The 22,906-nt window shown below is 42.3% G+C and overlaps 1 long non-coding RNA gene across 1 annotated transcript in view; it reads right to left on the bottom strand.

Moving 5' to 3' along the window:
- Positions 1-22,906, bottom strand: part of LOC144519689 (uncharacterized) — an 83,855-nt gene that overhangs the window by 25,034 nt on the left and 35,915 nt on the right. Inside the window, exon 3 of the long non-coding RNA XR_013502128.1 lies at positions 4,426-4,590. This is a non-coding gene — a long non-coding RNA (uncharacterized LOC144519689). The remainder of the gene's footprint in view (positions 1-4,425; positions 4,591-22,906) is intronic.

Raw genomic sequence — 22,906 nt, 5'->3', positions numbered from 1 at the left:
AAATCTGTTTATCAGTGTGGTTCTGTCCTTCTATCTATCATCATTTTTCATCAACAGCTGAGACAATGGACATGGATCAGGTTCAGGAACTGATATTAACATGATGTCAGAAACGGCACAGAGGCACACCTTGCAGGACGTTGAGCGGTTTTGAGGGAAGAACATGACACGCATGTCTTACACCACACAAACACACACACACACACACACACACACACACACACACACACACACACACACACACACACACACACACACACACACACACACACACACACACACTTAACCACATGTCTGTACAATGCCAGAGTCAGAACAAAGACATAATACATTCTTACTGCATGATGGCGAACGAGCAGTCCATTTGTCCAATTCTGATTTGTTTTAAATCATAATGTACCACACATGCATCCACCCACTACTGGAAAAGAATAGTGCTCTTGAGGTTGTTTTCTTCTTTTTTTATGGTGCAGTTTTTTTGCCATTTTCTCCTACTTCTTTCTTTGTAGTGCCAACATATTCTTCTTTAGACTGCATGTTTTTCCCCTTTCATCTTTCACACGCAGAATGCACTGGAAAGAATCCCTCCGTCACCAGTTCCCACAACTCACCTACAGTAGCCCATGAGGGACAATAGATGCATTCAAGTATGAATAGCAGGCAGCTTACCAAAGGCGTTTGAACAGGGTGAAAGGATACTTCTAAATTGCTGTGCTATAAATTCAGAAAGGTCAGAAAAATGTGTTAATTCCTTTTCTGCATCTGACAGAGCATACATACCTTTATCTGTGTGCAACCTCCAAGTATCTCTCTATTGTACTGAGTAGGTTTACACTGATGCTGCATCTTTCCTCTTACCATCCTCTCAAACGCAGACATCATTACTTTTTTCATTGAAGACCACAGAGAAGCAAATGCAGCGTCTAACAGCTGACTGACAGGACTGCTTATTCTGTTTCTTCTAATAAATTGTGCTGAATGCTTCGATCTCAAAATGACTTACTGATCATCCATTGTGTGTGTGTGTGTGTGTGTGTGTGTGTGTGTGTGTGTGTGTGTGTGTGTGTGATATCGTCACTTAGAGGCTCCCAGCACTATTATAACGAGCATACGGTTGGCATCACACACAGCTCATAATAACCCGTTGGCTCTTTCTGTGTCTTTCTGTGTTTGTATCTTCGTCTACATTTTTACAAATGTACACACACATTTTTATGTACTCGTGCGATGGCTAATGTAAGTGTTTTTACTCATGTTTAAATCTCTGATTATGTTGAGTGAGTCAGGGAGAGAATGAGGCAAAGTCTTTGGCTCAGAGCTACGACTTGAGTGGTGCCTCGCTCTCCTCATCTCGCCTCATCATCCATCTTTATCAAGCCCCGCACCCTTTGCTCACTGTCCTAAACTTTTGCGGTCAGTGCCCCGAGAGAAGTCAGCCATGCACCCAGAAAACTCCCTCACACTCCCACAGCCGCTCAATAAGGACTATTCATGGTTTGACACTATAGGCAGTATAGGCTGTAACAGAACAGAACATTGTGCCTGCACACATTTATGCCATTGTAAGGGTGAGCCAGAGGTGAGCCAGAAAAACCAAGAAATCCCAATTCAGTTTTACGGAGAAGTATACTGCAGAAAAAAAATCAGCAGCATCACAATGAGATGTTTCAAGTGCAAAGCTTCAGTCTCTGAAGAATTGCAGTCAAACATCCCGACGGTCCCACACTCCCCTACCCGCTTGAATCAAGATCCATGAGTGGCTCCTGCAGATATCTAACTTGGCAAGCATATGAGTGTGTGTCTGTGTGTGTGTCTGTGTGTGTGTGTGTGTGTGTGTGTGTGTGTGTGTGTGTGTGTGTGTGTGTGTGTGTGTGTGTGTGTGTGTGTGTGTGTGTGTTCCTCCAGCTGTCCCACAGGGGATACGTGTGTCTCGTCTGTGAGTCACAGGCAGGGTCTGTGTCTGTGTAAGAGTCCATCAGAACACATCAGCATCAACATCCCCTAGTTTACCTCAGGCAGGCACACACACACACACACACACACACACACACACACACACACACACACACACACACACACACACACACACACAGTACATTGTTAAACCTCCCCAGGGCTATGTGCTATCCCCCCACATCCCCTCAAGCTGAAACCTCAGTTTCTCCTCTCCCTTCACTTTCCATGTCAGACAGGACGTTCAGTCACACTGGACAACTGCTAGCATATGCTGCTCGCCTGGGATACACAGAGAGCTGTCCGGGACTGGCTGAGACACTTCATAACATACACACATACACACATTTTTTCACCAAAGACAAACTATGTTATGTATAACACTCCAAAAAGACCAAAAGGTGCCCAGATTTCTTAAAAGCAGTGCTGGTTTAAATTGATTTTCACTCAGATTTTATGTCTACACACCTAAAGATTGTTGTGCAGCCTGCTGCAAGAAGACGCTGCACATAACAGGTTTACAGTAAACAATGTCCCCTTGTTATAAGCCCAGCTCTGAAAATCTTCCAATTATAGAAATTGAAAAAAAATGGAGAGAACACAAATGAGCGGCTGATTGTGCACCAGAGACCCTCTAAGAAACTGACCAAAAAAAACGATTAAACAATGAGTGTTTGTCCTGCAAATAATATTTTTGAAACCAAATTGTCACACAGATTTTTTTTTATTTGATCTAATGTCCACAATTGTTTAATAATAAAAAAATAAGCGAAAAAAGACATCATCACGTATTGGCTCCGCAAGTCATTGTCATTGTCAGTCATCGTCTGAAACCCGCCCCATATGGGTTGGAAATCTGTCTGTGGGGGGTACCATACATATCTCCCAGAGAAAATAAAAAAACATTGACATTTTTACTTACTGGCACACCATAAGGAAACATATTAAATATATAGAATTCCAGGAAGTAAAAATAATAAGGTTTGACATTGAGTAAAACGAAAATGTTGTTTTTCGTGTAAATTTGTTAAACTGTTTTCGTTTCTTTGTAAGTCCCTACAACAACCTGATGGTTTGTAGAGGGAAGACAGCAATGGAGACAAAGAAAGACAAGATAGACAAAGGGAAACAGACAGAGACAAATAGGCAAGAGGAGCAGAGCGTAGAGACAGAGAGGCAGACACACAAACACAGACAGACAGAGACATGGAAGTGTGGAAACGGACAGATAAATAGAAACAAAGATAGAGACAGAGAGACAGAAACAGTGGAGCGTACAGACAGAGAAGCTGACTGAGTGGACAGCTGGGCTTTACTCTGAGTGCTTCAGCAAGGCTCTCTGCGCTGAGAGTCATTATCGTTCTTTGACACAGATGAATGTTACATTAGCATAAGGGAGGACCTGACATGTCACATGGCAGACACAACTAACTCTCCTTTTTATGAGCTTTTCTTCACCAAAATTGGACAGTGACATATTTTTCATGCATTTGTTTGTTTGTCTGTTTGTGTGGCATATTCATGTGAGTGTGGGACTTAAACATCCACAGCACAGTTCGTCATATTAAAAGAGGATAGGCCATTGAACTCAATCACACTTCCTCAGACAGCCGTTTATACGATATGCAGCGTGTGTGTGTGTGTGTGTGTGTGTGTGTGTGTGTGTGTGTGTGTGTGTGTGTAGAAGATAATAAATGAGAATATAACAGCTCTGCAGAGCCTCACAGTGAGTGTTAGTAAAGAGCCTCTGTATGGACTCGTGGCCTTGTTTGGAGTGTGCCCTCATTCTGGTGTGTTATTTGATGAAGAGGCTCTTAGACAATACACATATCCACATACACATGCACTCACTATGAATGGTATCAATAGTTTTCTAGCACATGGAAAATGAGTGCATGTTTGGTGGGTGAAAGCAGCATCCCAAGGTCTTCCATCCATTGATTGTTCTTCGTTCCTGTTAATAATTTCCATGAGTGTATATGTCCATGACTATTCCTGGCGTGTGATAAGGAGTTTTGTGTAGACAGAGCTATGCGTAGGGGAAAGTCTCCTGGCTAAGCTCTGGGTTTCCGGTTCACTCTCTGCAACTCTGCTGACATAGTGGAAGTCGCTTCTTGGCTTCTTCCTCGTCTTTGTTGACTCACCGGGCAGGCAGCGTGTATGTCCATGAAAATAGTAAGGGGATCCTTTGTGCGTATGAGGTGTCCTCCTGATGCAGTGGCATAGTGCCACTTAAGCACCTTAGAGCTGGGAAACACTGGGATTGCCCCGGCCTATCCATCCACTTATAATTCGATCAGCATTTGTCCGATGAGGCTCTGGCCAAGCTGCCACTAACTAATGTCCTAATTGGATTAGTGAGTGTTGCTGTGTGTGTGTGTGTGTGTGTGTGTGTGTGTGTGTGTGTGTGTGTGTGTGTGTGTGTGTGTGCGTGCGTGCGTGCGTGAGTGCATGCGGGCTTCCCTAGCTTACCGTGTCTCCGGTGTGTATAGTAAAGCTGCTGGAGTATGACATGCATGTAACGTCACTCTCTAAGGCAGCTGTCCGCTCAGTGTTGTGACCCCATGACTGGCTTTTTCCTCGCTGCAACGGCAACACCAATCAGGAGATTCCATCAGCAAAACAAGCATGCTGTCACTGAGCAAGAAGAGTATAGACACAGAGAGGAAAATATTAATTTGCCTGACAGGATCCAACTGAGCAAGCTATTAATGTGTGAAGGAATGGAGCCTCCTGTGTGGGACATCCCAAGAATCCTCAAAACTCAACAAAGTAGGCCCATTACCATGATTACAAAACCCAGTCAGTTAAGTTCTACTTGGTATCACAAATAACAAATATACTGACTAAATGTGTATATATTTTTAATAAAAATGTTCACAATCATGTATTTTCTTTGGCATTGGTGTTGTGCTGCGTTTTTGTGCAGGTAGCAGGTTAAATTGCCTGTAGGTGGAAATGTGCAAACCCTGTGATTTATTGCTAATATGTCCAGGGTGTACCCTGCTTCTCCCTCAGTAATGCTGAACTCTCTGAAACCCTAAACAGGTTAAATCAGGATCAGAAAAGGATTTATTGCCAAGTAAGTAACGGAATTTGCCTTGGTGGTTGGTGCATACATAAACATATTAAAAGAAAATAAACAATAAATGTAAAAGAAACAGTAACATAAAAAAGCAAATATGTACAATATAACTGTGTTAACAATAAGAAAAGAAGGCTTTATGGTTTAGTGCAAAGAAAGAAAGCTAACTTATGTAACTTTTGCTGAACACAAGTGACAATTATGGGATCATGGTTAATGCCAAGATGTAGTGTAACTGTTGCAAAAGTAGAGTCATAGAGTCATTGAGTCACTAAACTGACTCAATAATGTTGGTATTACAGTAATGTCTACCTAAAGTTTGCTCACATAAGCCAACTACTGGTCATACCAGACCAAGTAATTCTGTAGCAGCAAACCCCCTGAGTGTTTTGAAATAATCAAGGGTTTGTTTTATTCAATACACTGGATTTGCATTTGTAAAAAGAAGAAGTGTTGTTCTTTTTCCACGAGTTGCTTTAAGGTTTTAGGGAATGGGTGTATTTCATTAATTTAGCCCATCTGTCATTCTTAACCCCTACTTTTATTCAATGTGTATCACTAAAACAAAGCCTGGAGGTTGTAGAAGCTTCTCAGTACAAGTCTACCTGCCACTGGATCATTGATGCAGTGACTCCACAAAGGACAAACCCACAGACTTTTCTTATGACTGCGTGTGGTATCAGTATGTTCTTGAAGGAACAGCATGTTCTTCTAGTCCACAACCAAACAATTGTTCATGAGGGCTTAAGGTTATAGCATATGCTAGGCCTCAAATTATTTATCTTGATTCCTAGAAGTTCAACATCCATGCACAAGTATACACAAGAAACACATGCCTTGAAGTGACTGAGGCATTGCAGTTTGTGTTTGAAAGAGCTCTCTGTGTGTCTGTCCTTACGTTCTCTACAATGTACGAACCAACAACACAACACTTGTGTGCTTAATATGACAGGACTATTGTCACAGGGTGAGTGCGTGTGTGAGGATGTATGTGATGGCTGAGTCTGGTGATGGCACAGTGGTGGGTTGGATCTTTGGGTTTTCACGGGGGTTTGAGGCCCCTGATTATGAGCGGGCGGATAAGTCGAGGGTCCGGCTGACATCCTGCGAGAGCTGTGAGAGTGACGGAGGAAAAAAAAAAAGAGCCAGGCACACGCGGCACGCTGCATCCCGGGGTCTGCTGCAAGAGAGGGGGAGACGCTTTGTGGGAAAGCGAAGGGGTGGGCTTTCAGTGAAGTCTCTCTTTTTATTAATAGCATTGAGTTTCTACATTTGAGGAGGCGATCCTCACTTCTACCTGTTACCACCAAAATCATCGGAGAAACCAAAAGGAACTTTATACATGGGAGAGCCTTTTATTTGTGTTTGTGTTTTGCCTTTTTGTTATTTTTATTTGCATGATTGCATGGTTTGTTGTGTTTGAAGTGGATTTCATTTCAAGATTTAGTTTGGCTCATCCCTATGTGTAATATAGATTTAGGATTCCACCTTACCGCCTATAAACTCCTGATGTAATTTAGGATTGAAGTAACTTGTCTGAATTGTCACCTTTTATACCCGCCAGTTGGAGACTCAAGGCACAAGGGGTGGAGACCTGTTGCAGCCTACAGCCGAGGCCGCAAGGGAGCTGGCTTTGAACCGGAGTGGACAATAACAGAGACAGTATTTTATCTTTTAAGGGAGATTCTATCTCTTTTATTGGACTTTTAATCTGTGTCTTAATTATGTCTTTTAGTTACAATAAATTAAGTTTGTTTTAAAAAGCAAACTCTCTGTCTGCATGTTGTTTGTGTCAGCAAAATTCCCCAGTAGAAAAATATATAGAACTCTTATTAAAAGTCACACTCCACCCCTGTGACACTATTGTCCAGCTTTTTTAGTGTTACTTATGTATGCAAAAATGCTCTGACTCAAAAAGTCCAAAACCTAGTTTGTTCCTGTGTTTGCATGTGTGGGCGAGTGAGTGGGGGCAGGGATACTGAATGTGTCAATCCATAAGCCCCATCGACAGAAAAACTACTGTTCCTCAACCGGAAAGAGCAGTGGAGGAGAAACACTCAAACTGGATGTCCTCAAAGCAGTTCAAACACACACAAACACACACAGCAGGCAGGAGAAGATGTCAATACTGAATTTTGGCAAAAGAAATATTGGACAGTGTAGTGAGTGGGAGACAGAGCAAGAGAACTTGTTCTAAAATAAAATCATAGAATGTCATTGCAGGATATTTTCATACAGTTTTGAGTTAATCATCAAACACAATGACTTGTATTTCAGTATTCTTAACCAATAAACAGCCTTGAAAATTATGAAGGATAACACTACAATGTAACTTTTAGCTGATTGAGTCTCGCTACAAACATTTCCCTCTATATTCAGTGTTGTTTGGTTTTTACTGTACATTACAACTGCAGCCTTTGAGTGTTTGTTAAGTGAAGTTTGTTAAGTCTATTTAATAGGACTGGGACGATATGCTTTTATTCTTTGACGATACATGGGTGCCGATTCGATTCGATTTGTATTGCGATTTTCATTTATTGCGATTCTAGAAGTACCGCAATTCAATTGTATTGAGTATTGCGATTTTCTTTTCCTTCTTTAACAAAAACATTAGGGCTGTAATCTCCCAGTCGACTAGTCGATTTATTGGTCGATACGTTCTGGCTCGACCAAAATTCTGATTGGTCGATTTTTTGCCGTGTTAATTTCTTTCTTTTTTTTCTTTTTTTTAAATTTATTTTTATTTTTATTATTATTTTTTGCCATGTTAATTTCATCAGGTGGAAAGCACTAATTTCAGAGCACCCCTGTTTCACAGGTAACAGTCTGTCTTCAGAACACCCCCCTTGTTTTCACTTTTTGGATCAGCCCAACCCACTGGAAACAGAATGAAGAAAGTACTAGAAGGTCTTGGTCTGGTGGTTTGCTGAATATTTATTTAATCGTGAGCGTTGAATTTATAGTCAGTCCTCCTCTACCATGTCAAAGACATCGGCAGTGTGGCAGCATTTTACAAAAATAGATAATGGAAAAAAAGTCGAATGCAAAGTTTGCAAGCAACAGTTTGCATATCACAGCTCAACTACAAACATGGCATATCACCTAAAAACGGTAAGCTAACTTGTCTGCCTTAGGTTGCCCCGTCTGTTTTGATTAGGCTATATATAGGCATATTCTAATGTTTTAGTCTAATAATCGTTTTATAACTGCAGGCGCACCCACCCGCAACTACGGTAGCATCCCCCAGGGTTAGCCACGAAGCTGAGCTCCTATGTTCAGCCTCGCTCTGTGCAAGGACATGCACAGAGCAGCTGAAATGATAGTGTCTGTCAGTTATTATAACAAAAGACAAAAACAATTGTCTTATTGTATATTATTGTATAGTATTATGTTGCATATTCCTCAACAGTTCTTGTGCTGATATCACTAGTTGACATAGTACTATTTTCGGAAATCATAGGCTATGATATTGCGCAGGTGCACGTGATGCAAAGCTGTCAGAGCTGACAGTCAGTGTGTCATTTCAGTGCAAAATAATTAGGTTAAAAAACGATTTAATATACTGCAAATAGCCTACTAGTTTTTTATGTTTATATATAATTCATTTAGGCGGACAAGGCTACCAAGTACTGCGCAGCTAATTAATCTAACACTTTTTATTGCGCCAGATGCAAATCTAAAATGGGTTGGTCTGAAGTAGCTACATTACTCATGGTGTGGTTTGGGCGTAACGTGCAATATACCAATCAGAGCGTTATCTCTAGGGCTGTCAAACGATTACATTTTCTTAATCGCGATTAATCATTGAATTTCTATAGTTAATCGCGATTAATCGCATGTTTTATCACATGATTAAAATTCTATTATTTTGCATTTCAGAACAGTTTTTAAGTACATATTAACAATGGAAATCAATTCTTACCAGGGTATCTTGATTGGGAATCAAATGAATGCAAAGAAAATGACTTTATGAACTTGATTTTAAGATTTGTATTTGTTTATTATATATTTAATCTAGTCACACATTTGAATCTAGAGTCAATATTAGGGTTGGGTATTGTTGGGTTTGGATACCGGTGCTAAAGCGGTCCTTTTAAAACGGTACCGGTGCCTTAACGGTGCCTGAACTTTTTAAGAAAGTTAAAAAAAGAAGGGTACTCTCCAACAGTTGGCGACATTAAAGAATTGTTTATTGCTAAGGCCATATTGTCAAAATTAAATGTTTAATAATAATGTAATCACTATAACAATAACTTATTTCACTAGTAAATAGCTGTTGAATGACAAAAACAACCACCAGATGGGAAAAGGGTATTTAACAACAACTTTGAATGCACCACGACGCTGTAAATTACCAGTTTCATTGAACGCACCGTCTGTGTTTTTCCGACAACAGCAGCTGCAGATTGTTACATCCCGGTGGAATCCTCTACAGTGAAATACAGACAAACTTTACACCGTTTAGCGTTAGCTGTCAGCATTGTAACCGTGTTTAATTCAGCTACTACTACTAGGCTAACGTTAGCTGCTGTCGAGTATAGTGTTAACTAGCATCACGTGCAGCAATGTTTCTGTTGCCTGTAACGTCTGTAATATTTCAGAGCATCAGAGAATAGTGCAGGCATATCAGTGGCACCAGAATGAGGCACCGAAATCCGCGTTGCTATTCCTGCAGCAGCAGGATGTGTTACGAGGAAGTACGGCAAAATAGTAGCCTGTTAGGCACGACGCAAAGTCGAGTGAAGTGAAAATAAATTAATAAATGGCAGCATGCGATTAATACGATTAAACAAAATTAACGTATTATGCTCGGCCCTTAATCGCATTGCGATTAACGCGTTAATGCTGACAGCCCTAGTTATCTCACATTCCCTTTAAAAGCAGGCGCGCTTGTTCCATGGCGGATTGCTACTATAATACAACCATGGGCCCACGCCAGGACGGTTCACAGCCGAGGAGACCAAGGTTTGCTATTGATTTTTCGGAATTGTTTTCTGAAACTGCAAAATAGCACTAGGGAACGTTTGCGCCGGAACACGTCTCCTCTTTTTGCTGAACCACCCCCGGGAGCGCAAGTTCATTCCCTAATTTACCAACGTGAGTCTGTGGAGGGAAAAGTCTGCTGTATGTCGGTGTACAAAGTCAATGCGCTGGGTGCAAGATAGGGCACATGATGTAGTTGCCGTTGGCGGTACAGTGAAAATATTAAGGTGAATCATGGTAAAAAACTGTTTTTTGTCATTTTGGTGATCTAACCCTATAAAATTACATATAACTCACTTAAACATACAGATTAAATATGATATACAGTGACATAGTAATGCACTAATCTCTTTAGGACACACGCATGCACTCATGCACGCGCGCGCACACACACACACACGTACACACGTACGTACGTACACACACACACACACACACACACACACACACATGGAAAAGTGTTTGTCCACAACAGAACACATTGTGATTGATAAGTCACAGAATAGTGTACAATAAAGAATACCAGTTACATTATTGACAGCTTTATTGTGTGAGCGTACAAGTGTGTGCTTGTGTGTGAGCGTGTTTTAAGCGCTATATGTGGCTTGCTACCACAGATCTTTTATGGCATGCTAATTAAACATTCAGCTCTTCATCTGAATCGTCCAAGAAGCAACATAACACTATAGGGAATTCAAACATGAGGCTTCGACTTTCTATATGTTGCATTTCATCATAGTCACATAACAAAGGCTCAAGTGAACGTAACCATGACACCCATGCCCTCTGACTCATTTTAAACCCCAACACTACAAGCCCCACTCATTCACACATCAATCAACACACACCCACACATAATAATGCAAAAACACCATTAATTTGCATATTTATAGTACATGGATATTTAGGTACAGGACTGCACCTGCCTTGAACATTATCCAAAGCGTGGTGGAGAAATTTAGAGTATGTGAGCGTAAATGCCTTCCAGCGTGTTAGTGCATACCTACTTTTTTGATTGCTATGGACGAAGTAACGTTACACGCTGCGATACACTGGTAAGAGCAAATTATGTTTAACCATTTATCCAACTAATTTAAATAGCTCACATTACTGCATTTTGTGAACAATACACTTAATTTAATATTGTATGTTTCCTTTTGTGGGGTGCAAATGTTCCACCAAAACAAGTTCTTTCCCAAGACTATTTTGCAGAGGCACTGTCGCTGCATCCAGAATTTGTAGCCGCCCAAAACGATTGTGATTGGTTTAAAGAAATGTACACAACCCAGAGCGTTTTTTTATTCTATCTTAGAATTTATGTGTGGAATAGTCGATTTTTTACAATAAAAGCATCCTGCCAGTTTGTAATCTGGAGGATTTAACATGGATCATAGATAACAGGAAGTGTAACTTAACACAATGTGAATATGTCTGAGAATGTAATGAATGTAATATTATTCATATTAAGGCATATGGGGAAAATAATACATGTTATTCTTCATTCAGTTGTTTTTGTTATTCCCTCTCTTTATTACAATTGCATATTATGATAACATTCAGAGGGCAAACCTCACCTGTTGATTAAAATACTTGGCAATCTTGGTCCAAGACAACCTTGTATACTGTAAAATGAAGTGATCATTGTCTTACCGCTATAGGTCCCAGAAACAACAAATCTTCAATTGGGAACATAAAATCTGGATGAAAATCAATTTAAACCAATATATATATATATATATATATATATATATATATATATATATATATATATATATATATATATATATATATATATATGTATATATATATATATATATATATATTGTTTTCAATTGCCATTGAAAACAACAAATATGCAATATTAGTGGTCAATTCAGTCTTTGTTTCATGGTTGAGTGATGTAAGCTTGATGTAAGTTGCAAATTACTTGATAGCTGTGAGGCTGCTGCTGTCATACTGCATATTAAAATATGAATTTGTTCTTTTTGGTGTGGGCTGTGTGACATCATTTGGAAAAAAATGTTTTAACTGTTTCTCTCACCATTGGAAACAGGATGTGTTTATCAATTATCTCTAAAAAAGAGGCCCGCTGAGACCCCTCAATGCTCTGGCATACATCCATATATGTGCACACACACACACACACACACACACACACACACACACACACACACACACACTAGTACTAGTACTCCCACAAAAAACACACACATTCACAACTACCTCAAAGACGCACAGCCTTTGCCATTGAGAGGAGAGCCTTAGCCAATGAGAGGAAGCAGCAGGGCGATAGAGGAGGAAGTTAGTGTGGTCACACTGTATGTGTTCATCATCAGCGCTGACAGAAATAGCTCTGTCAGAGAGTAAACAACACATCCCATTCATAAAAATAAAAAAACTGCCAGCGAACAAACGCCTACTCCCCTACAGTGCAACCAGAGGCAAAGCAAGAGATAAAGACAGAGAAAGAAACAGATAGACATGTGCACAGAGAGACAGATACTGCACAGAGACAGACACAAAGAAAGATGGAAATATAGACAGAGACAAAAAGAAAGCGACAAAAGAGTAGTGTGAGACGTGGGGCCGCAGTTAGAGTTAAAGAAAGCCTGCCGATGACATCACATGCTCGTCACTGCTGGTTCCACTTCTTTGGTTTGGAAAACACCAGAAACCTACGTCACGTGGTGAGACACCACTTTCCAACTCTCACTCCCTCAGTAAGAGAGTCACACACACACTCACACACACACTCACACACACACACACACACACACACACACATATATATATATATATATATACATATGTACTATCACAGATGTACTGTACATCCTGTATAGAGTAACCCTTTGTAACACAGGACTCTTGGCATCCATGCGTGTTAATTGGAGCCACCAGCTGTTTCCCAGCCCACACATTGTGCCATTACACCAAACCACTTTCCACTCACATACACACACACATACACAGGCACAATCAAACGCACATGGTTACCACGCAATGCCAGATAAGGAAATTGTTAAGCGTCGTTATGTTAAATGCATCTATATGTGTGTTTGAGTGCATGCATCGTGTGTCATAAAGAGGAAGTGATGCAAGCTGCAATGGAAGGTATATTTTTAGAAAAGAGCGGAAGTGTCCATTTCACTTCTCTTTCCAGGATTAGCACATACACAAAATACAGACATGCACACACACACACACACACACACACACACACACACACACACACAAGAGCAAGCAGTGAAAGTGCATACTTCCTTGCCACAAACACCAACACAGTCTTCCAACAGTACACGGTGATGGATCTGATGCAATGTGTGTAGAGGTTTTAAATAATAAAAAAAACAAAAACAATCATCACTTACAGGTTATGTTCTTCTAACAATGTGCAGACATGCAGTCAACAAACATTATAGTTTTTTACAATCACTTTGCTATTAATTTCAGAACCTTGACGTCATTTTTCAAAACTCTGGACACAAAACTCAAAACAATCATCACTTGTAACACAGGCTGTCCAATGTTCAAAACATTGCATTGTGCATTCATATCTTTAAATAAATCTTGCACATGCACAATCATTGGTTCAAAAAACTAATTTATTGTGAAATACCATTGAAACGTTACTTTAGATCACCCACACACAAGCTACCCATAGTTTCATTGGGTCATCGTTCGTACAATCATTAAATATTGTAGTACAAAATAGGTGATACATGTTTCATCATGGTACTATATATAAAGACTTCCCTGTAAAAGTACTGCAGTAGTAGAGCAAATACTACAGACAAACCTGAAATGTATTGATGAAAAACAATACAGTACGATCACAACATAGGTTTATTTGAATCAAAGCAAAATAATTAGCTACAAAATAGAAAAGAAAAGACAGTACTGTAAAACATCGAATGCAGTGTTCCTCAACTTGCTTGTATTGTAAAAAGCAAAACAAAGAAGTGATTACTGTACTTCTACATATTCATCAACTCTGTCTTGTGGATTTGGCCGCAGGTTCTCATCTACATTGCAATTAGCCAAACATCTTGGAAAAAACCTTTGGGCATGGCGAACAATGTGGTACGAGTATATATAAGTATATGTATATGTATATATATATATATATATATATATATATATATATATGTATATATATATATAAAAATGTGTATTTTGATCATTGGTTGTAAGTTTAGTGTCTAGAGTTTTGAAAAATTACGTCAAGGTTCTGAAATTAGTGCCAAAGTGATTGTAAAAAACTTTAATTTCCATTCATGTGGTAGAAAACAGGTATGAGAGCATTCCCTGGTCATAAGATACAGCAACTTCATATGTACGCAGACACACCTACACACAGTCTCAAATCGCCTCACCAACCAATCAGCAACTTTCTAATCCTACTTTCTGAAATAACCTGCAAGACTACCAGGTGATAATAAAGCTGTGTCATTGCAATACTGCTGTCATATGATTGTCATTTCACTGAAGACAGAGTGGGTGTTTTCACTTCCATTTACATCACATGGTAACAGGATGAAACTAGCAAGTGAGACTTGTGTGGGCGACGTTGTCACTACCTTGATCACTGGACCACAAACTTGCTCTCTATGCGACCAGAGGGTTCAAAGGAAAAGATGGCAAATTTTCTGTGTGATCCCAGTCTTACAGTTAAAACCTCAATCCCCACAGGATACAGAACAGACCTCGTTCTCATGCAACACATTTAGTAAAACGTAGGTGTTACCCAGTCCGTTCTGTGTTTTCGTTTTTCACTTAAAATTCAGGCCCAAAACACACTGCATGCTGCCTTGTTATTGTAAAGCAATACATGAAATAATCATAAACTACTACTGCCATTAAAGGACCACACCATATCTTAGGCCTTTATCTACAAATCACATATTATTTATTATGTTGAATACCATTTTCTGAGCCTCTCCGGGAACCATCACCTTATCGTGGTGGAGAGGTTTGTGTGTCCCTATGAAACTGAGGGCTGTGTTGTCTGGAGCTTTGTGCTCCTGGTAGGGTCTCCCAAGGCAAAGTGGTCTCGGGTGAGGGGCCAGACAAAGAATGGTTCAAAAACCCTATGAGAAATCGAGGTAGAGATGGAGTGACCGTGCCTGGAGGAAGCCCGGGGCCCCCGTCTGGAGCCAGGCCCAGATGGAGGGCTCGTCAGCGAGCGTCTGGTGGCCGGGTTTGCCATGGAACCCAGCCGGGTATAGCCCGAAAAAGCTACGTGGCAGACATCTCTCCATCCCATGGGCCCACCACCTGTGGGAGGAACCGCTGGGGTCGGGTGCGTTGCTACACGGGTGGCAGTGAAGGTTAGGGGCCTCGACGGACCAGACCCGGGCAGCAGACGCTGGCTCTGGGGACGTGGAATGTCACCTCTCTGTGGGGGAAGGAGCCGGAACTTGTGCGGGAGGTGGAGCGCTACCGGTTAGATCTGGTGGGGCTTACATCTACGCACAGTCTTGGTTCTGGAACCATACTCCTGGATAGGGGTTGGACTCTTTTCTTCTCCGGAGTTGCCCAGGGTGTGAGGCGCCGGGCGGATGTGGGGATACTCACAAGCCCCCGGCTGAGCGCCGCTACATTGGAGTTTAACCCGGTGGACGAGAGGGTCGCCTCCCTACGCCTGCGGGTTGTGGGGGGGAAAACTCTGACTGTTGTTTGTGCATATGCACCAAATAAGAGTTCAGAGTATTCTGCCTTCTTGGAGACCTTGAGTGGAGTCCTGCATGGGGCTCCAGTGGGAGACTCCATAGTTCTGCTGGGGGACTTCAACGCGCACGTGGTCAATGATGGAGACACATGGAGAGGCGTGATTGGGAGGAATGGCCTCCCTGATCTACACCAGAGTGGTTGTTTGTTGTTGGACTTCTGTTCTAGTCATGGATTGTCTAAGGAGGTAATAGGGCGGTGGAAGGAGCACTTTGAGGAACTCCTAAATCCAACTAATACGCCCTCTATGGTAGAGGCAGAGCTGGAGGATGATGGGGGATTGTCGTCAATTTCCCTGGTGGAGGTTGCTGAGGTAGTTAAACAACTCCACAGTGGCAAAGCCCCAGGAATTGATGAGATCCGTCCAGAAATGCTTAAAGCTCTGGGTGTGGAGGGGTTGTCTTGGTTGACACGCCTCTTCAACATTGCGTGGAAGTCTGGGACGGTGCCTAAGGAGTGGCAGACCGGGGTGGTGGTTCCCCTTTTTAAAAAGAGGGTGTGTGCCAATTACTTCTCAGCCTCCCCGGTAAAGTCTACTCCAAGGTGCTGGAAAGGAGGGTTCTGTCGATAGTCGAACCTCAGGTTGAAGAGGAACAATGCGGATTCCGTCCTGGTCGTGGAACAACGGACCAGATCTTTACTCTCGCAAGGATCCTGGAGGGAGCCTGGGAGTATGCCCAACCGGTCTACATGTGTTTTGTGGATCTGGAGAAGGCGTATGACCGGGTGCCCCGGGAGATACTGTGGGAGGTGCTGCGGGAGTACGGGGTGAGGGGGTCCCTTCTCAGGGCCATCCAATCTCTGTACGACCAAAGTGAGAGCTGTGTCCGAGTTCTCGGCAGTAAGTCGGACTCGTTTCAGGTGAGAGTTGGCCTCTGCCAGGGCTGCGCTTTGTCACCAATCCTGTTTGTAGTATTTATGGACAGGATATCGAGGCGTAGTCAGGGTGGAGAGGGGTTGCAGTTCGGTGGCCTGGGATCTCATCGCTGCTTTTTGCAGATGATGTGGTCCTGATGGCATCATCGGCCTGTGACCTTCAGCACTCACTGGATCGGTTCGCAGCCGAGTGTGAAGTGGCTGGGATGAGGATCGGCACCTCTAAATCGGAGGCCATGGTTCTCAGCAGGAAACCGATGGAGTGCCTTCTCCAGGTAGGGAATGAGTCCTTACCCCAAGTGAAGGAGTTCAAGTACCTTGGGGTCTTGTTCGCGAGTGAGGGGACAATGGAGCGGGAGATTCGTCGGAGAATCGGCACAGCGGGTGCGGTATTACATTCAATTTATCGCACCGTTGTGACGAAAAGGGAGCTGAGCCAGAAGGCAAAGCTCTCAATCTACCGGTCAGTTTTTGTTCCTACCCTCACCTATGGTCATGAGGGCTGGGTCATGACCGAAAGAACAAGATGCAGGGTACAAGTGGCCGAAATGGGTTTCCTCAGGAGGGTAGCTGGCGTCTCCCTTAGAGATAGGGTGAGAAGCTCAGTTATCCGTGAGGAGCTCGGAGTAGAGCCGCTGCTCCTTTGCGTCGAAAGGAGCCAGTTGAGGTGGTTCGGGCATCTGGTAAGGATGCCCCCTGGGTGCCTCCCTAGGGAGGTGTTCCAGGCACGTCCAGCTGGGAGGAGGCCTCGGGGAAGACCCAGGACTAGGTGGAGGGATTATATCTCCAACCTGGCCTGGGCACGCCTCGGGATCCCCCAGTCGGAGCCGGTTAATGTGGCTCGGGAAAGGGAAGTTTGGGGTCCCCTGCTGGAGCTGCTACCCCCACGACCCGATACCGGATAAGCGGACAAAGATGGATGGATGGATGGACCATTTTCTGATGCATATCATACTTTTTTATTTTATTTCCCGCTTTCCATTTGTTTCCATTTATTTTAAGATGGAAGGTCCACACTTAGAGCTGCTGAAAGGCATTGCATTCACAAGTTACGTACGAATGTGTCAGAAAATCAAAAATCAAAACCAAAAAAGTAAGGAAAAGATAAGGGAACGTAGACATCATGTAAAACATGATGTAATTGTGATAAAGCCGTTTATTGCATTAAAATGGTTGTTGTTGGCATTTGATGTCGGAAGTTGGAGTTCCCCACAAGTGCTTGAATGCATCAACAAACAAGGAGTTAGTAGTTCTGTTTCAGAGCTGCATCACTACATGAGGATGCGCAACGCTGACAAAATAAAGACAGCTCAGTGTTCGTCAAGATGGACCACGTGTCTCAACAACCTTCAAGATGATTTTCATAGTATAATGAAATGAGTGGAAACCAATGGCTGGAGACCAGTACAAAGACATTTGTAAAGGTACAAAAGATACTGTCCATTGATTTTATATTTCAAAGTTACACAACATGGGGAATACCCATGTGAAAACAGCAGTGTAATGTCTTCTGTGGCTGTTGGGGGGAGTTTTGTCAAGTCTGAGAAAATTACTCAAATAACATCACTCATATCTCAGCATTGAATAGGAAACATGCAATACAAACTGGGGATGTGAAGTTTGATAGAAGTGGGCACTAATCAGGCATGGAGGGTCTAACAATCAGATACTATAGAGTTGCATTATGAAAAATGTAGGATCGAGTGTTTTTGGAGCTTGACCCATACAGCTAGGGAGTAACAGTCAGGATATCCCGGTTTCTGTTAATTTTGAATGTTCTTTGTCTCTTGCAATTCCCCCAACTCAATGAGGGTGCAACATTAAATTACTGGAGTGCCTCATTAGTGGACTAAACATTAAAATACAACTAAATATACCAGTAGAATTAAGAAGGAAACAAAAGTGAAATGTTTTCTGATGTTCAGGGTGCAGGACATCATAGCATGGGAGAAAGAGAGAGAGATGTTTTCGATGCAGAATTGCATTTTTTCAGAACCAACTCCAACCTTCCACATACAAACACGCACACACTTACAAGTGCGAGGGCCAATCCCCTCGCTCCCCTGCAGTGTACCTCTGGGGCGGTTAATGGACGTACTCACTCACCCTGATATTTTCCTCCCCCCTTAAGCTCATCTTCCACTGCCCCTGTCCTCCCACTCCCCTCTTATCCCCACTCCACTAGTGTTTTCCACCCCAGTGGAAACAAGGAGGGGTGGGTGGCAGGGCCACTCACCAACGTCTACAGTGTACACAGGAAAATGGGTCAGATACAGGAATGGGTGAGGGGGGGCTTCTATCTCGACCATCGAGCAGTGTATGTGCTAGGGGGAGGGTGTGTGTGTGTGTGTGTGTGTGTGTGTGTGTGTGTGTGTGTGTGTGTGTGTGTGTGTGTGTGTGTGTGTGTGTGTTAGAGGTGACTGGGATGAGCTGGTGGTAAGAGCCCCAGGGTGGCATCACCATCAGGCACATGTTGCTGGTGCTTCTCTCTCAAAGACACACTTGGCGACAAAAGCAGTATATTATCAATTCTTAAAATAATTCTGAATCACTATCTTTTAGTTTTGGATTTATATATATTGCTGTTTAATGTAAAAAGAAGAATACGAAACAAGTATGGCTGCAATTTTATATAAAAAGAAGCCAAAAAGAATGCGAGTGAAAACTAGCTGTAATCAGGACCTCTCATGCCTGAGTAGGGTTAACAACACACTAATTTTATCTCATAAACAAGTAACTATTTTGACACACTCAGTCTTAAATCTGTCGTTTACGTCGTGCGTGTGGGCGTCTTTGTGTGTGTGTGTGTGTGTGTGTGTGTGTGTGTGTGTGTGTGTGTGTGTGTGTGTGTGTGTGTGTGTGTGTGTGTGTGTGTGTGTGCAAGCGTTTGCATGAGTGCATGTATGAATAGTGTTGATGCGTAGGAGACAGTTACGTGTTTTGGCTTATCACCATGGCTGTTGATGGCTTAAGTTGTCATGACAATTTTTAGTAGGACTTCACCATGGTGACCATGACTGGACACACACGCACAATTTTAATCCACTGCAATGGAATATTTCTTAAATAAGTGAATAACACACTTTTGTCTATTTTTTTTTTTTGTTTGTTTTTTCACAGATGCCTGACCCAGTTTTTAGAGAAGAAAACTGTTTTTTTGTTAAAATGGCTTCTGTTGGCACACCATCTACTACTGACCATTTTTAAACCCAGATCAAAACTGCTCTTAATATAAATATTAGGGTATTTTTAGGTGTCAATAAGTCTTGCACCTGAGTGGATCCAAATGGGCTCGCTATTTTTTCAGGTGAGTGTGAACTATGAAGAGCAGTGGGAAATGACTGTTTTCTACTTGGGTTTGTTCGGGTCCACCATATTTTTGATTGGATCTAATTATCCTCTAGAGCTATTCGGAACCTGACTTTCCTCTGGTCCCTTTCGGATCAGGTGTCTGTCTTTTTTAAACTAATTTATTAGGGCTGTCAAAATGAACACGATAATAACCAGTTAACGCAAATTCCTAGTAACGGCACTAATTTTTTGGACGCGCGATTAAAGCATGCACGTTCTGTGACTTGGGCCTCATGCCGCTCTGTATTTTGGGAAATCAGGAAGCCATGGAGAGATGCGCTGCACTCACCGGAGACTATTCACAGTTACCATGGGGTCACAGCCAGTGCTCGAAGTGGTCCGGTACTCACCAGTACGCAGTACCGGCACTTCTACATTTTACTCTTAAGTGTATCTGCACTTTTTCTTGTGTACCGCTACTTCTCACATGTAGCCGGTACTCTACCACTGACAGAGAAAGCGTCTGTGTCAGAGAGATTGACCCTAACGTTACATAAACTACACTACCCAGAGGGCACTACATGACTTACCTCAGTTCGGAAAAGCTGTCTGATGCCTGCAGCCTGACCGTAACAGATTTTTCACAGCTGAAAACCTAGAAACTAAAAAGAAGTGTGTCGAGTTTGTAAGTCATTATGTTAGCCTGGCTTCAGAAAGGTACTAAAATAACTTGTGTGCCAGAGCCAGACACATCAACAGAGGTCCAAGTCCAACCAGAAACATCAGGTACGATTTATGAGCTTCAAACTAATGTTAACGTTGATGTGAGCGGAAGCTAGTGTTAATGAGGAGTCTGCAGCTACCAACCTTAACGTTACCTTAGTCAATGACACCAACGTCAACAATAACGTGAGTAACGAAATACATGGATGGCCTGACTGTTGGTCAAGGGACCAAATTATGTATTTTTGCTCCACGAACAGCTGGCTCATTTTTAAAGATAACAAACTGGGCTGCAAAACAATTAGCAGCATCCCGTCACTTGCTGGCCAGACAGAGAGGGGACTAAAGCTGTCAAGAGAATCACACATAATATACATACATACATTTATGTTGTTAATAAATAACAATAAATTGTTGTTGTACCAGCAATATCTCCAAGTTTTGTTTTTCACTGTAGAAATCTGAAATGTCAATGATTTGCTAATGCAAGAGAGTACCTGCACCTTTTTTTTCCCACTTTAAGCACTGGTCACAGCACATTATTTTGGCCTACAGAGGGAACTTCGGTCGCATGCTTTGATTATTATGAGGATAAGGGTTAGGCATTTCGCCGACGCATGCACCGAGCACTTTCTGCAAGTAGCCAGACAGTGGGACATTGAACATAAAGTCAGCACATTGACCACTGATAGTGCACGCAACATGAAGCAGCCAGGCAACTCACGTTCAAGGATATATGCCTTGCGTCGCACATAGCCTCCACCGAGCCATCACAGTTTCTCTCACACTTTATTCATTGTTTGAATTTATTTTTTGTATCACCCTGTTTTGATCCCACTTAGTAGAAGGGGATGCTTTTGTGAGCCTTTATTTTCCCACATGAGAGGTTAATCACAATTACATTGTTACATTTAGCTGACCAATGTACTTGTACAATGTGTCTGTTGCTGTAAAGCATAAGGTCCATTGTTTTGTGTTGAGCTGCTTAAAAACATGGGATGTTTACACATGTAAAGTGGGACACTACATTGTGTTAGTACGGGTAATGTTACATTCAGGTCAAAATGCCCATCTATTGTTGCTTGATGGGCTTGACTTTGCCATATTATGCTTTCAGCATATTTTTTGAGCATACAGTACTTTTGAGGTTATTATGGAGAATATTCTAGACAGTATTTGTCATTGTTTTGGATTGTTGCAATAATAAACATTTGCATAAAGCAAGCATATTTTTCCACTCCCATGTTGATACGTGTGATTAATTCGCAATTAATAACAAGTTAACTATGAACAATCATGTGCTTAAAGGTACTGTAGGTAGGATTGGGAAGATCCAGGACTTAGCCCAAAAATTTGAACATCAACAACTTCTCAGTCCCTCCCCCCTTTCTGCTAAAGCCCAAAACGTTCTCCTAAGCCACTCCCCCCACAAGGGAGAATGAATGCTGTCAGTACACGATCCGTACCGCCTGTAAGATCCGTTCTGCGCATGCGCATAATTACGTAGTAGAAAACTAACAATGTCCCTGTGCGATTTGTACCACGCATGCGTTGAAACACTTTACGACCAAACATCACAACTTTTTTATTAAATCTTTATTATACAATAGTCATAGCTACAAACAATCGAGACTTGTCACTGATCCAAAACCGTGTAGTGACGTTGTTGTTGTGTTGCTTATGTTAATGTTTTTACTTTTAATACTTCGTCTTGACTAATAACCATAGACTGTCTATTATTAATGCGATGAAGTGTAAACTGTCGTAGGGCAGCTGTCCTTGGGGTGTTTGTGTCTGTTTCTCTCTCCCCTTTTCCCTCTCTGTTTTGCCGGAGCGGCGGAATGTAGGTCAAGGGGCGTGGCCGGGCGATCTACCTACCTCCACTGCTGCTGGCGATTCTTCCATCTCATCTGCCCAGCTGTTGCTGATTCTCCTAATCACGGCTGCAGTATTTAGCCCGGTTGGAACCTGCATTCAGCGCCAGATCGTTACGATTACCAAAGTGGTAACTTGGCTCTCTGTTGTTGAACTACGTTGTGACTCCTCTAAGTTTTTTGCCTTCCTTTTTGTTCCTCGTGCTCCGCACTCATCTGTTTCTCCTCTCTTCATTCAGACCGACACTACTACACCTGTTTGCCGTTTTCTGCTGTTCTACCAGCTCCTCGCCTCTCTGCCGTGCCACCCTCAGCTGGGATCCCTGTGAATGTTTTGGACACACTACACTCTGCTTCGCCCGCTGCTATCCTGTCCCCACCACCAGCGCTG

The sequence above is a fragment of the Sander vitreus genome, chromosome 6 (genome assembly GCF_031162955.1).
Source record: "Sander vitreus isolate 19-12246 chromosome 6, sanVit1, whole genome shotgun sequence".
NCBI lineage: Eukaryota > Metazoa > Chordata > Actinopteri > Perciformes > Percidae > Sander > Sander vitreus.
This window is presented reverse-complemented; position numbering and strand designations above follow the sequence as displayed.